General features: G+C 38.2%; 2 non-coding genes across 2 annotated transcripts; both read right to left on the reverse strand.

Annotated features, from left to right (window-relative positions):
• Positions 1 to 1748: 1748 nt before the first annotated feature.
• On the reverse strand, positions 1749 to 1857 carry LOC112714332 (small nucleolar RNA R71). Its single transcript, XR_003159210.1, has one exon. It is a non-coding gene; the product is annotated as a small nucleolar RNA R71 (small nucleolar RNA).
• Positions 1858 to 9581: 7724 nt separating this feature from the next.
• On the reverse strand, positions 9582 to 9689 carry LOC112717120 (small nucleolar RNA R71). The gene has a single exon (XR_003160579.1). It is a non-coding gene; the product is annotated as a small nucleolar RNA R71 (small nucleolar RNA).
• Positions 9690 to 16087: the final 6398 nt, after the last annotated feature.

A 16087-nucleotide genomic window follows, 5' to 3' on the forward strand; every position in this document is an offset into this window, starting at 1 on the left:
TTGAGTGCGTATCTCTTGGGTTTCTGATCCACGAGTTTGACTTGCCTCTCCTTACAACAGAGCATTCGAATCCGTAAGATTAGAACCTTCGTGGTAGAGGCTAGAACCAATTGGCAGCATTCCTGAAATCCAGAAAGTCTAAACCTTATCTATGGTATTTCGAGCAGGGTCTGGGAAGGGATGACTGTGATGAGTTTCAAACTCACGAATGTTGGGCATAGTGATAGTGTGCAAAAGGATAAAAAGATCATATTCCGACACAAGTGAGAATCGACAGAGGATTAGTCATATAAAAACTGTACCTGGACCATTTTTACTGAGAGGACGGATGGTAGCCATTGACAACGGTGATCAACCAACATACAGCTTGCCATAGAAGGAGCTTTGCGCATTTGAGAGAGAAAGATAGTAGAAAAGCAGAGATTCAGAAGACAGAGCATCTCTGAAACCTCAACCTGTTCTCCATTACTGAATAACAAGTATCATTCATTTCATGCTCTTTTACTTTTTCAACAAAATTCTTCTTATCATTAATCTCCTGACTAAGAGTTACAAGATAACCATAGCTTGTTTCAAGCCGGCAATCTCCGTGGGATCGACCCTTACTCACGTAAGGTATTACTTGGACGACCCAGTGCACTTGCTAGTTAGTTGTGGGGAGTTGTGAAAAGTGTGATCACAATTTCATGCACCACCGTTGCCGGGGATTGATTGTGATTGACAACTATTCGTTGCTTGATTCCTTAGATTAGATAATTTTTCTTTTAATTAGTTTTGATTTAGTATTAGTTTTTATTTTATTTATTTATTTATTTTTATTTGTTTATTTTTTGCTCCTTTAATTTTTTTTCTTTCCCACTTTTTCATTAGTACCCCCTCCCCTGTTTCATTTTCTTTCTTGTTCCTTTTATTGTTTAGTTTTAAAATAATAATAATAATAATAATAATAATAATAATAATAATAATAATAATAATAATAATAATAATAATTTAGTACTAATAGTTTTCCTTAATATTTGAATTTAAGCTTGGTGTTAGCTAGTTGATTTTTATTTTAAATTTTCCTATTATTTTTCCGTGTTCATTTTCGAATATTTTCTTATTTTTATTTAATATTTTAATTTTATTTGTTTACACAGGTTACCTCACTAGGAATTCTCTATACTCTGACATAGAGAGTTCCATATTTTCTTGTCTTCTGTCTGTTTATGAGCAGGAACAGGGACAAGGAACCTCTGTTAGACTTTGATCCTAAACCTGAAAGGACTTTCAGGCGGCGTTTACAACAAGCAAGACTGTACAAGGATGCATAGTCCACTATGGATCATAATAATGCTGTTAATGCCAATGTGGCAAATCCAGTTGGGAATGAGCAACCCAGAAGAGTGCTTGGCTCATACAATGCTCCTACTGCAGATCTTTATGGAAAAAGTATTGTGGTGCCTCTTATAGCTGCAAACAACTTTGAACTGAAGCCACAGCTAGTCACTTTGGTGCAACAAAACTATCACTATCACAGACTCCCTCAGGAAGATCCCAATCAGTTTATCTCTAATTTTCTGCAGATTTGTGATACTGTGAAAACTAATAGGGTGAATCCTGAGGTGTACAAACTCATGCTCTTCCCATTTGCCTTGAAGGACAGAGCAAAGCTGTGGCTAGATTCTCAACCCAAGGAGAGTTTGGATACTTGGGACAAGGTTGTTACTAGGTTTCTTACTAAATTTTTCCCACCAAAGAAGCTGACTAAGCTTAGGGTGGAGGTTCAGACCTTCAGACAGAAGGATGGGGAGACTCTTTATGAAGCTTGGGAGAGATACAAGCTACTGACTAGGCAATGCCCTCCAAACATGTTTTTCAAATGGACCAAACTAGATATCTTTTATGCAGGCTTGGGTTAAATATCCAAGATGTTCTTAGATAATTCTACAGGTGGTTCATTGCACGTGAAGAAGACATCAGAGGAGACTATTGAGCTTATTGAATTGGTTGCTAGCAACCAATATTTATATTCATCTAACAAGAATCCTGTGAACATTGAGACTCCTCAGAAAAGAGGTGTTTTGGAAGTGGAAGCTGTTTATGCCATTCTTGCTCAGAACAAGCTATTGACTCGGCAACTAAATCTAATTACTCAACAGTTGAGTGGAGTGAAAGTTTCAGCTGTCAACACTCAGAATGCACATCAAGGGGCCCCTTATGACATGACAGGTAATTTTATGCAAAATGAAAATTATGATTATGCTCAATCTTCTTCTGAACAGGTCAATTATATGAGGAGTGCTCCTAAAAATCCCAATAATGATCCCTATTCTATGACCTACAATTAGGGGTGGAGAAATCACCCAAATTTTGGGTGGAGAGAGCAGCCTTAGAGGCCACATAATTTTCATAATAATTCTCAGGGTGGTTTTCAACAGAATAATTTTAATAACCACCAGTTTCAATCATCTTAATTAGCAACTTCTCATTCCCAGCAGAACAATGATTTGGAAGTAATGTTGGCAAGTTTTAGACAGGAAACCAGAGCATCAATCAAGAACTTGGAGATTCAGATGGGTCAATTAGCCACAAAAGTTAATGAAATTGATCAGAGGACCACTAATAGCTTTCCTGGTAACACAATTCCAAATCCAAGAGAGGAATGTAAGGCTATAACCTTGATAAGTGGACAAGTGGCAAGTACGAAAGCATAAGTTAATGAGGAGCCCGTTGAAAAAGAAGCTCCAGAGGAGAAGAAAGAGGAAGTAGAGCGCGTCCCTCCAAAGCGTGCGGACAACCCATTCCCAGACTCTCTTGACACTTATCCTACATTGCCAAAGGCTCATGAGTACAAGCCTAAAATGCCATATCCTCAGAGACTTCAAAAGAAGACCAAAGACAAGCAATTTTCGAAGTTCTTGGAAGTCTTCAAAAAGTTACAAATCAATATTCTTTTTGCTGAGGTTTTGGAGCAAATGCCTCTCTGTGTCAAATTCATGAAGGAGTTGTTGTCAAAGAAGAAGTCTTTAAAGGGGGATGAGACAGTGGTCTTGACTAAGGAATGTAGTGCCATAATTCAGAATAACTTACCAAGGAAGATGCCAGATCCAGGGAGCTTTCAAATTCCATGTACCATTGGGAGCACAACCTTTGAGAAAGCGTTATGTGATCTAGGAGCAAGCATCAATCTAATGCCCTTGTCTGTGATGAAGAAGTTGCAAATCCAAGAGGCACAACCAACATGGATAGCATTACAAATGGCAGATAAATCTATAAAGCCTTTATATGGATTAGTGGAAAATGTCTTGGTCAAAGTGGGTAAGTTCTTCCTCCCGACAGATTTTGTGATTCTAGACACAGGGGAGGATGAGACTGCCTCTATAATTCTAGGAAGACCATTTCTAGCCACTGGAAGAGCGTTGATTGATGTGGAAGAAGGTGAATTAGTGCTTAGAGTGCATAATGAGCAACTAGTCTTTCATGTCTTCAAAGATATACATTCAGTAGGTGAAGAAGAGAGGTGCATGCAGTCTGAGCTTATTGATCCAAACCTTCAAGAAGCCCCTGATGATACACAACAGAAATTGCAGCTCAAACTTCCTTTGATGACAACCAATAAAATTCCTCCTGACATCAAACCTAAGTTTGGTGTCGGGAATGCATCATCCACCAAGACGGAGGTTCCCAAAAAGAAGAAAGTACCCAGGGGATGGAGAAACAAAAAGATTCCCGCTGAAGACTTCTCCCCAAAAATGAAGGTAGTATTGACTAAAAATCCAGTGTTCACTTATACAGTAAATAGAATCCTCTCTCTGGAGCATATTGAGCTACTTTATGAGGACACAGGGAGAAGATTCACAGTGAGGGGAGAAGAGCTAAACTCCTATGATCCTCCTCCTTAGTGGAGCTGACCATCAAGCTAGTGACGGTAAAGAAGCGCTTGTCGGGAGGCAACCCGATGATTTCGTATCCTTAGTTATTTTTCCGTTGCGTTGATTATATTATTTGTTTGATTTTTCTTGAATTTTTACTGTTTTCCTTTGTTTTACTTGTGCTTTGATCATGCAGAAATTTTAAAACAAGAACCGGACACTTAGAAAAATGTTTGGACGCTCTGGAAGAGGTTGATTCTGCCTGTCCTACGCTGAACTTGGGATTTTTCAAGTTCAGCGTGGAGTTACGTGTAATGTGAGCGAGAGACACTGCCAAGCCCACGCTGAACTTGGAGAATTCCAAGTTCAGCGTGGCAAAATGACGTAAAGTGGGTGCAAATGCTTAAAGACCCACACTGAACTTGGGAAATTCCAAGTTCAACATGGAGAACAATGCAAGTTGTGAGGAAGTGTTGAAGACCCACACTGAACTTGGAAAATTCCAAGTTCAGCATGGAAGACGACGTAAACAGCATGAGAGAGAGCCAAGAACCACGTTGAACTTGGCATATCTCAAGTTCAGCGTGGGATATGAGTCTCAATTAGGAGTTACATTCGGGAAGGTCCACACTGAACTTGGCTCCTTCCAAGTTCAGCGTGAAGAAAAAAAATTTCAAAAAAAATTTTAAGAAAAAAAAATAGATAGGCCCACGCTGAACTTGGGCTGCATCCAGTTCAGCGTGGAGAGCAGATTGGACACACATAAATCACGGTGCTGAACTCCTCTCCCCTCAAGTTCAGCGCCAGCTCACTCCTTGCCCCCAAATCCTTGCCAAATCAACCCCAAATCTTGTCAAATCAACCCCAAATCCCACCAAAATCCATCAGATCAATTCCCAACCTTCCCTGATTCCTTCTCTTTCTTGTGACTCCCTGCGATCTGCAACCATAGCCCCTTTCCCATCCTGCCTTTAACCAGTTTCTCCCTTTCCCCATATATTCCCCTTCATAAACTCCAACCAAACCCCAGCCTTGAAACCTCCCTAAATCCCGTGATCAACCCCACCTACCCCCTCATTAATTCCCCATTCAAACCAACACCTCCTCCCCACCAACCCCCTTCTATATAAACCCAAGTTCCCTTCGACTTCACACCACAACTCTTTCTATTCCTTCTATACACAACACACACAACCCCCTCCTATCCATATTCCCCATCACTTACACTCCCCAATGCCTTGAGCTTGCACCCCTGAACCACAACACGAACACCCAATCCCTTGCACCTGTCCGTGAACCCCCTTCCTAACCTCAAGAAACCCTGCCCCATTGACCGTGCCTCCCCCTTTTAACCCTCTCTCCTATTTCTTTTTACTTTTAGCTTTAAAAAAAAGAAAGGGGAACAGAAAAATAAATTTTAGAGTTGGTTTTTATTTTCTGGTATTTCAATTTCTGTATCTTTCTTCTCCCTCTTTGTATTTTTTATTTTGCTCGGAAACGAGCAATAATTTTAAGTTTGGTGTTGCTACTTCGCTGTTTTGTTTGGTTTATTTCTATGGCACCTAAGACCACCAAGCCTTCCAAGAAGCGAAAAGGAAAGGAACCAGCCACCGGTTCACATGATTCAGGGTGCTTCCACTCTAAGTTGCATGAAGAGCACTTCTATGAGATCACTAGCAAGAGGCCGGTCCTACTGGAGGTACCATTTAAGCTTCAAACACATGAATTCCTAGAAATTCAACGCGAAATTCAGAACAGAGGATGGAAAATTTTGTGCAATCCACACCCACAGGCAGGATAGTTAATGGTTCAAGAATTCTATGGAAACATGTGGATTACCTACAAGGATGTGTCTAGAGTTAATGCAAGGGACCACAGAACTTTTGTAAGGGGAAGCGTCATTGACTTCAGCCCAGATGCCATCAGGGAGGTCCTTCAAATACCACAGATGATGCACTCACTTGGATCCTACATCGAGTGGGTACACAGAGGCCAGCAGTTGAAGCGGGTACTTGATGAGCGGATAATTTATACGCTTTTTGGCATTGTTTTTAGGTACTTTTTAGTAGGATCTAGCTACTTTTAGGGATGTTTTTATTAGTTTTATTACAAAATTCACATTTCTGGGCTTTACTATCAGTTTGTGTGTTTTTCTATGATTTTAGGTATTTTTTGGCTGAAATTGAGGGACCTGAGCAAAAATCTTATTCAGGTTGAAAAAGGACTGCTGATGCTGTTGGATTCTGCCCTCCCTGCACTCTAAATGGATTTTCTGTAGCTACAAAACTCCAAATGGCGCGCTCTTAACGGCGTTGGAAAGTATACATCCAGGGCTTTCCAGCAATATATAATAGTCCATACTTTGTTCGCGTTTAGATGACGCAAACTAGCGTTCAACGCCAGTTCCATGCTGCATTCTGGAGTAAAACGCCAGAAACACGTCACAAACCAGAGTTAAACGCCAAAAACACGTTACAACTTGGCGTTTAACTCCAAAACAAGCCTCTTCACGTGTAAAGCTCAAGCTCAGCCCAAGCACACACCAAAGTGGGCCCCGGAAGTGGATTTCTGTATTTAGACTTATTTTTCTAAACCCTAGTAACTAGTCTAGTATAAATAAGACATTTTACTATTGTATTAGACATCTTGGGATTTATCTTTGGACGTTTAGTTCTTAGACTTTGGGGTCTGGCCATTCGGCCATGCCTGAACCTTGATCACTTATGTATTTTTAACGGTGGAGTTTCTACACACCATAGAGTAAGGTGTGGAGCTCTGCTGTACCTCAAGTTTTAATGCAAAGTACTATTGTTCTCTATTCAATTCATGCCTATTCTTATTCTAAGATATTCGCTGCACTTCAGCATAATGAATGTGATGATCCGTGACACTCATCATTATTCTCACCTATGAACGCGTGACTGACAACCACTTCCGTTCTACCTTAGAACGAGCGTGTATCTCTTGGATTCCTTAATCAAGATCTTCATGGTATAAGCTAGAACCCTTTGGCGGCCATTCTTGAGAATCCAGAAAGTCTAAACCTTGTCTGTGGTATTCCGAGTAGGATTCATGGATTGAATGACTGTGACGAGCTTCAAACTCGCGATTGTTGGGCGTGGTGACAGACGCAAAAGAATCAATAGATTCTATTCCGACATGATCGAGAACCGATAGATGATTAGCCGTGCTGTGACAAGAGCATTTGGACCATTTTCACTGAGAGGATGGGATGTAGCCATTGACAACGGTGATGCCCTACATACAGCTTGCCATGGAAAGGAGTATGAAGGATTGAAGGAAGGTAGTAGGAAAGCAAAGATTCAATAGGGACAAAGCAACTCCATACACTTATTTGAAATTCCTACCAATGAATTACATAAGTATCTCTATCTTTATTTTATTCTTTATTTATTATTAATTTTGAAAACTCCATAACCATTTATTATCTGCCTAACTGAGATTTACAAGATGACCATAGCTTGCTTCATACCAACAATCTCCGTGGTATCGACCCTTACTCATGTAAGGTATTACTTGGACGACCCAGTGCACTTGCTGGTTAGTTGTGCGGAGTTATGACAAAGTGTGATTCACATTTGAGAGTGCTACCATGTTTTTGGCGCCATTGTTGATGATCACAATTTCGTTCACCAAGTTTTTGGCGCCGTTGCCGGGGATTGTTTGAGTTTGGACAACTGACGGTTCATCTTGTTGCTCAGATTAGGTAATTTTCTTTTCAAAAAGTTTTCAAAAATCTTTCAAAAATTTTTTCTTTGTTTTCGTTTTTTCTAAAGATTATTTTTGAAAAAAAATACAAAAAATTAATAAAATCATAAAAACCAAAAATATTTTGTGTTTCTTGTTTGAGTCTAGTGTCAAATTTTAGGTTTCGTGTCAATTGCATGTTTTAAAAATTTGTGCATTTTTCCAAAAATCATGCATGGTGTTCTTCATGATCTTCAAGTTGTTCTTGGTAAGTCTTCTTGTTTGATCTTGATATTTTTTGTTTTGTGTTTTTTGTTGTTTTTCATATGCATTTTTGCATTCATAGTGTCTAGTCATTAAAAATTTCTAAGTTTGGTGTCTTGCATATTTTTCTTTTCTTGAAAATTTTTCAAAAATAAGTCTTGATGTTCATCTTGATCTTCAAAGTGTTCTTGGTGTTCATCTTGACATTCATAGTGTTCTTGCATGCATTAAGTGTTTTGATCCAAAATTTTCATGTTTTGGGTCATATTTGTGTTTTTCTCTCTCCTCATTAAAAATTCAAAAATAAAAAAATATCTTTTCCTTATTTTGCTCATTATTTTTGAAAATTTGAGTTAACTTAGTCAAAAATTTTTAAAACTTAGCTATTTCTTATAAGTCAAGTCAAATTTTCAATTTTAAAAATCTTATCTTTTAAAAATCTTTTTCAAAAATCAAATCTTTTTCATTTTCCTTTTATGATTTTCGAAAATTTAAAATTATTTTTCAAAATCTTTTTCTTATCTTTATTTCAAAATTTCGAAAACTTTACTAACAATTAATGTGATTGATTAAAAAATTTGAAGTTTGTTACTTTCTTGTTAAGAAAGGTTCAATCTTTAAATTCTAAAGTCATATCTTTTAGTTTCTTGTTAGTCAAGTAATCAATTTTAATTTTAAAAATCAAATCTTTTCCAAAATATATTTTTCAATCATATCTTTTCAAAATATCTTTTTCAAATCATATCTTTTTCAAAATTGATTTCAAAAATCTTTTCTAACTTCTTATCTTTTCAAAATTAAATTTCAAATATTTTTCAACTAACTAATTGACTTTTTGGTTGTTTCTTATCTTTTTCAAAACCACCTAATTACTTTTCTCTCTCTAATTTTTGAAAATTCCTTCCTTCTTTTTCAAAATTCTTTTAATTAACTAATTGTTTCAAATTCTAATTTTAATTATTTTTCTTCTCTTAATTTTCGAAAATCACTAACCCTTTTTCAAAATTTATTTTCGAATTTCTCCCTCTCTCATCTCTTTCTATTTATTTCATTCATTTACTAACACTTCTCTTCATCTCAATAATTCGAACTCACTCTTCCCCCTTGTGTTTGGATTCTTACTTTTTCCCTCTTCTATTCTTTTATTCTTCTACTAAAAGGAATCTCTCTAGTGTGGTAAAGAGGATCCCTATTACTATTATTTTCTGTTTCCTTCTTTTTCATTTAAGCAGGAGCAAGGATAAGAATATTCTTGTTGAAGCAGACCCTGAACCTGAAAGGACTCTGAAGAGGAAACTAAGAGAAGCTAAATTACAGCAATCCAAAGACAACCTTACAGAAATTTTCAAAAAGGAAGAGGAGATGGCAGCCAAAAATAATAATGCAAGGAGGATGCTTGGTGACTATACTACACTCACTTCCAATTTTGATGGAAGAAGCATCTCAATCCCTGCCATTGGAGCAAATAATTTTGAGCTGAAACCTCAACTACTTCCTCTAATGCAACAGAACTGCAAGTTTCATGGACTTCCATCAGAAGATCCCTATCAGTTTTTAACTGAGTTCTTGCAGATCTGTGAGACTGTTAAGACTAATGGAGTAGATCCTGAAGTCTACAGGCTCATGCTTTTCCCTTTTGCTGTAAGAGACAGAGCTAGAACATGGTTGGACTCACAACCTAAAGATAGCCTGGATTCCTGGGATAAGCTGGTCACGGCATTCTTGGCTAAGTTCTTTCCTCCTCAAAAGCTGAGCAAGCTTAGAGTGGATGTTCAGACCTTCAAACAGAAAGATGGTGAATCCCTCTATGAAGCTTGGGAAAGATATAAGCAGATGACCAAAAGGTGTCCTTCTGACATGCTTTCAGAGTGGACCATTCTGGATATATTCTATTATGGTCTATCTGAGTTCTCTAAGATGTCACTGGACCATTCTGCAGGTGGATCCAATCACCTAAAGAAAACACCTGCAGAAGCTCAAGAACTTATTGACATGGTTGCAAATAACCAATTCATGTACACTTCTGAGAGGAATTCTGTGAATAATGGGATGCCTCAGAAGAAGGGAGTTCTTGAGATTGATGCTATGAATGCCATATTGGCTCGGAACAAAATGCTGATTCAACAAGTCAACATGATTTCTCAAAGTCTGAATGGATGGCAAAATGCATCCAACAGTACTAAAGAGGCATCTTCTGAAGAAGAAGCCTATGATCCTGAGAACCCTGCAATGGCAGAGGTAAATTACATGGGTGAACCTTATGGAAACACCTATGATTCCTCACGAAGAAATCATCCAAATTTCTCATGGAAGGATCAACAGAAGCCTCAACAAAGCTTTAATAATGGTGGAAGAAACAAGCTTAACAATAGCAAGCCTTTTCCATCATCTTCTCAGCAACAGACAGAGAATTCTAAGCAGAACTCCTCTAGCTTAGCAAATATAGTCTCTGATCTGTCTAAGGCCACTTTAAGTTTCATGAGTGAAACAAGGTCCTCCATCAGAAATTTGGAGGCACAAGTGGGCCAGCTGAGTAAGAAATCACTGAAACTCCTCCTAGTACTCTCCCAAGCAACACTGAAGAGAATCCAAAAAGAGAGTGCAAGGCCATTGATATAATCAAAATGGCTGAACCTAGAGAGGAAGGGGAGGACGTGAATCCCAATGAGGAAGACCTTATGGGATGTCTCCCAGACAAGAAGGAGTTCCCTATTGAGGACTGATAAACCACTATTTTATGGTTTATATTGTATTTAATTGAGTAGTTCTATCAAGCTTTTCACCCACTTATTCATAGGATTTGCATGATTTTACAATTCCTTCCTAGTTTAGTTCTATGATTGAAAACATGCTTCTTTGGTCTTAATTTAGCTAATCTTAATCCTCTCTTATTACCATTCGATGCCTTGATCTGTGTGTTAAGTGTTTCAGCCTTCATAGGGCAGGAATAGCTTAGAGAATGAAGAGGAAGCGTGCAAAAATTGAAGGAACACAAGGAATTGAGGAGATGACCAGCGAGAAGTCACGCGGTTGCATCGCTCACGCGACCCCGCGAACTGGAAGAAATCAGAGTGACGCGTTCGCGTGCCTAACGCGACCGCGCAGATTGGAAGCTGCACGAACGACGCGAATGCGTGGATGACGCGCACGGGTGGTATGAAAAACGCTGAGTGACGCGATCGCGTGGACGACACGGACGTGTGACGTGCGCAATCTGCAGAATTACAAAAGTCACTGACAGAGATTCTGGGCCGCATTTCAACCCAGTTTTTGGCCCATAAACACAGATTAAAGTCAGGAAACATGCAGAGACTCAGGGGAGGATGGAAGATTCAATCATTACTTACAATTTTAGGTTTTAGATGTAGTTTTTAGAGAGAGAGGTTCTCTCCTCTCTCTTAGGATTTAGGATTAGGATTCCTCTTAAAGGATTTAGGATTTCAACTCTTCATCAGGTTCAATATTCCTTTTACTTTATATTTCTCTTTTATTTTCAGATACTTTAATGCTTGTATTACTTATGTTGCCTATTTGGCTTATGAGCCATTCATGTTAGGATTTTCTTTATTTAATATAAATTGAGGTATTTCAGACTTATATGTTATGGATGCTTTGGCTTTATCCAAATTATTTTCATTCGAGTAGATTTTCTTCCCTTTTGGCCTTGGTTGATTAATTGGTAACTCTTGAGTTGTCAAACTCATTGTTGACTGAAAATTGGAATTCTTCAATAATTAACTCGAGTTCTAATAACTCTAGCCTTTTTCGAGGAAAGACTAGGACCTGAGGAACCAAACTTATTCCATCCACTTGACTTACCTTCATAGTTAGAGGTTAACTTAGTGGGAGAAAAATCCAATTCTCATCACAATCGATAAGGATAACTAGGATAGGACTTCCAGTTTTCATACCTTGCCAAGAGTTTTATTAGTTATTAATTTATTAATTCTTGCAATCTATTTCTCTTGCTTAAAACCTTTTTCAAACCCAAACACTATTTTTTCGTAACCAATAATAAATCATACTTCCCTGTAATTCCTTGAGAAGACGACCCGAGGTTTGAATACTTCGGTTTATAAATTTATTGGGTTTTGTTACTTGTGACAACCAAAATGTTTGTACGAAGGGATTTTCTGTTGGTTTAGAATCTATACTCACAATGCGACTATATTTTTATAAAATTCTTTACTAGCAAAAATTCTAACGTCAAAATGGCGCCGTTGCCGGGGAATTGAAAACGTGTGCCTTATTATTGGTTATTGTAAATATTTTTCAAAAAAAATATATCTTATCTTATTTTTTTTCAAAAATATCTTATCTTATTTTTTTCAACAAAAAATCAAATCTTTTTCAAAATATTTTCTTTTTGTTAGTTTTTGTTTTTATTTTCTCCTACTACTATGAACTCTCACCCCTTTGGCTATGAGTCTGGTTACAACTATGTTGCAGGAAGAGAAAGCTATAACAGGAATATGCATCAAGGTCAAAGCAATCAAAGATGGACGGAGCCAAGAGGATCTGATCAACCCTTTAGGCGACAACACCTTCCAAGATATCATGGACGAAGACCATTCTATAATGCATACCAAGATGATAGGTATGGTGGACCCCCTTGTAGTTACCAACAAGCCCCATCATATGCCAATGAACCACCTCCTCAGCATAGCTTTGAACCACCACACTCACAAGCCCCTTTCCACCATTCACCTCCATATGACCCAAACCTTATTCACCAAGAAGACGGGTGCAAAAGCAAGGTTTGAGACCCCGGAATTCAATCTAGAAATCAATACTCTTGGAGCCTTGTCACTTGCTTTAGCTTGCTTGAAGGCCTTCTGCGCCTAGTTTGGGATCCCGGAGGCTGTGCAAATTCCAAACACTGGTGGAGATTCCTAGATCAGTACAAGCATAAGCCACCATAACAGGGAGCTCACCAAATGTCCAAATTAAGGACTTTAACTAAAAGTGCTAGGTGGGAGACAACCCACCATGGTATGACCGTTCCTTTTTCAATTTAAATTTTAGTCTATTTTTGAGTTTTGATTGAACCAGGAATTTTGCATAACATTCATTGCATTCTGCATACTGCATTAAAAAAAAGAGAAGAAATCGCACGCGACGTGCCAGCGTCGCCGACGCGTCCGCGTCATAGGTGCGTTGAGGAGAAAACAAAATTGAACAGAGAGTCACGCGAGAGCATGGCTAGAGGCATGCCTTTGGCACAAATTGATCCACGCGACCACGTCGCTGATGCGTCTGCTTCATGTAGGAAAAATGCCTCCCACGCATCCGCGTCACCCACGCGCACGCGTGCCTTGAAATCAACGTAAAAAGTTTGTATGGCCGAAAGTTGAGCTAGAATTGGGCTAGACTTATGCTAGAAGCACAAGCCCTGCCACGCGTACGCGTGCCCCACGCGTACGCGTGCCCCACGCGTCCGCGCCGTTTTCAAATTTAGGCCATCCACGCGATCGCGTCAACCACGCGACCGCGTCACCCCAAAATTTTGCAATAAGCGTTTGAAACAGAGAGTTGCGCGACCGCGAGATTGCCCTCACGCTAATAGCACAAATCGATACACGCGACCGCATGGATGACGCGTCTGCGTCATTTCATGGAAGCGCTATCCGCGCAAACGCGTCACTCACGCGTTCACGTCGCCTGCGCCGCACTGCTTATCCAAATCAGCCAAATATCTTATCTTTTCTTCCCCAAATCTAAATCTTTTCTTTCCCTTCGTATTTCTTTCTTCCTTCCTTTTTTTTTCTTTCTTTTTTCCTTTCAATTGGTGTTAGAAATTTATTTAGGTAATTATTTTGCTTGTGGGTTGTTAAGAAATTGCTTGACAATTATATATTATTTTTTTAAGGGTGCTTGCATGTTCAATTTAATACTTTCCATACCTTATTTAATATGCATGCTTTGTGTTTGTGAAAAAGCCGTATGGCATTGTTCATTCTTAATTATTCTATCCTTTTACTCTAATACCTGTTTTTCACAAAATCCTTTTCAATATTTTATTAATTAAATATAATTGCCAATACAAACGTTATTGTTTGTTTCTCACGACTAATAATACATTAAGGCTTTTAATGCTTGATTTACACTACTCATGCCTTTTCCAGCATGCCAATAAACATCTTGCATTTAATTGCCTCAATTTATCATGCTATGCTTCCATTGATGTCCTAATTTCATGGAATCGCGACCATGTGTTAACGATATTCTTCTTTATTTTGGCATGATTCTTACTAGTACTGCCCTCTCCCTTGATCTATCCCTTTGACTTCATGTCCCTTTCTCTTCTCCCTTTTTTAGGCTGGCCACCAGGACGAGTAAAGAGAAAGACTCTACATCGAGCACCAGCTGAGGAACCACATCCCCCACCACCTGCACATCTTTGCATGCACTGAGGACGGTGCAATCTTTAAGTGTGGGGAGGTCGATACCGATCTCCACGGGTTAGTTAGTCCCTTCTCAACACCAATTTTCGTTTTTCATTGTTGCATTTGCATGTTTGATTGCATGTCTATTTTATTTTGTGCATATTTTACCACTTGGTTGAAGTAATATTTTCTTTTTCAAGAAACCTTTTATAGTATTTCACTAATTTGAATAAAACTTTTTGAAAAACTTATATGAAGAAATATTATTTTGGAACATGGTTTAGAGCTCGAACACACAAAACCAGTGAGATTTTGAGCCTATTTGATTGGTTGCATTTTATCAACCAATATATTTTATTTTTGTGTATTATTCTCTCTAAAATTGTAATCTTTGTCTTGCTTAATTCTATATTTCTACTGTTGATGTATGCATGCACTTATATGATTGAGGCCTTGTTTCACTAAGCTTACATATGGCCTTACCCTTCCATTATCCTTTGCAAACCAATTTGAGCCTATTTTACCCATTTGTTCTTTACTTTAGCTCATTATTAACTCTAAGCGGAAAATAATAATATCCTCAATTTGAATCCTTAGTTAGCTTAGACTAGTAAAAGTGCTCACGATTTAAGTGTGGGGAAGTTGGATTCGAAAATATTTGGTTTGAGTAATTGGGTGTTGTATATTTTAGTGAAAATGTGCAAAATAATAGTTGTGCACATATTATTGCATTCAATACTTTAATCATATGCATTGAGAAGAATAAAAGAAAAATAATAAAAAAAGTGAAAAAGAAAAAAAAAGACAAATAATGAAAGGGGACAAAAATGCCCCAAAGTAAGTGTGGTATCAATGCATATGTACTGTACTCAAATTCGGGATGCATGAATATGTGGAAAACACAGTTAATGGGAAGTTAGATTTTGTATTTTAAATGGATTGTATTAAGTTAGGTGGAAAGTTTATGTTAATTAAGGATTCAGATTTTAGTCCACTTGGCCAATACAATCCTACCATGACCCTAACCCCATTACAACCCTTAAAAGACCTCTTGATTTGTGTATTGGTGCATTAAATTTTTGTTGATTCTTAGATGAAGAGCAAGCTATAGAAAGCAAGATTAGTAGAGAATTGAGAGAATTAACCCTAGACATTTGAGAGTTAGAATGATATACACTACCAGTAAGGTTCAGCGCTTGATTCTATGTTCCCTGCTTTCATGAGCTATCTTCTTCTTGCAAGTTATTTGTATTGTATTTTGTGATTTGAATTAGTGAAATCCAGTTCATATTTATTCTTGAAGGATTTATGTACTTTTTCACCAAGTAGGTAGAATCATTTTAGCATGTAGTTGCATTCACATTCATAGGTTGCATTGCATGAGTCCTGCTTTTCCCTACTCATTTATTTTGTCTCCTTGAGCTTAGCATGAGGACATGCTAATGATTAAATGTGGGGAGGTTGATAAACCACTATTTTATGGTTTATATTGTATTTAATTGAGTGGTTTTATCAAGCTTTTCACCCACTTATTCATAGGATTTGCGCGATTTTACAATTCCTTCCTAGTTTAGTTCTATGATTGAAAACATGCTTCTTTGGTCTTAATTTAGCTAATCTTAATCCTCTCTTATTACCATTTGATGCCCTGATCTGTGTGTTAAGTGTTTCAGCCTTGATAGGGCAGGAATGGCTTAGAGAATGAAGAGGAAGCGTGCAAAAATGGAAGGAACACAAGGAATTGAGGAGATGACCAGTGAGAAGTCACGCGGTCGCATGGCTCACGTGACCATGCGAACTGGAAGAAATCAGAGTGACGCGTTCGCGTGCCTAACGCGACCACGTGGATTGGAAGCTGCACGAACGACGCAAATG

The sequence above is a fragment of the Arachis hypogaea genome, chromosome 1, assembly GCF_003086295.3.
Source record: "Arachis hypogaea cultivar Tifrunner chromosome 1, arahy.Tifrunner.gnm2.J5K5, whole genome shotgun sequence".
NCBI classification, from domain to species: Eukaryota; Viridiplantae; Streptophyta; class Magnoliopsida; order Fabales; family Fabaceae; genus Arachis; species Arachis hypogaea.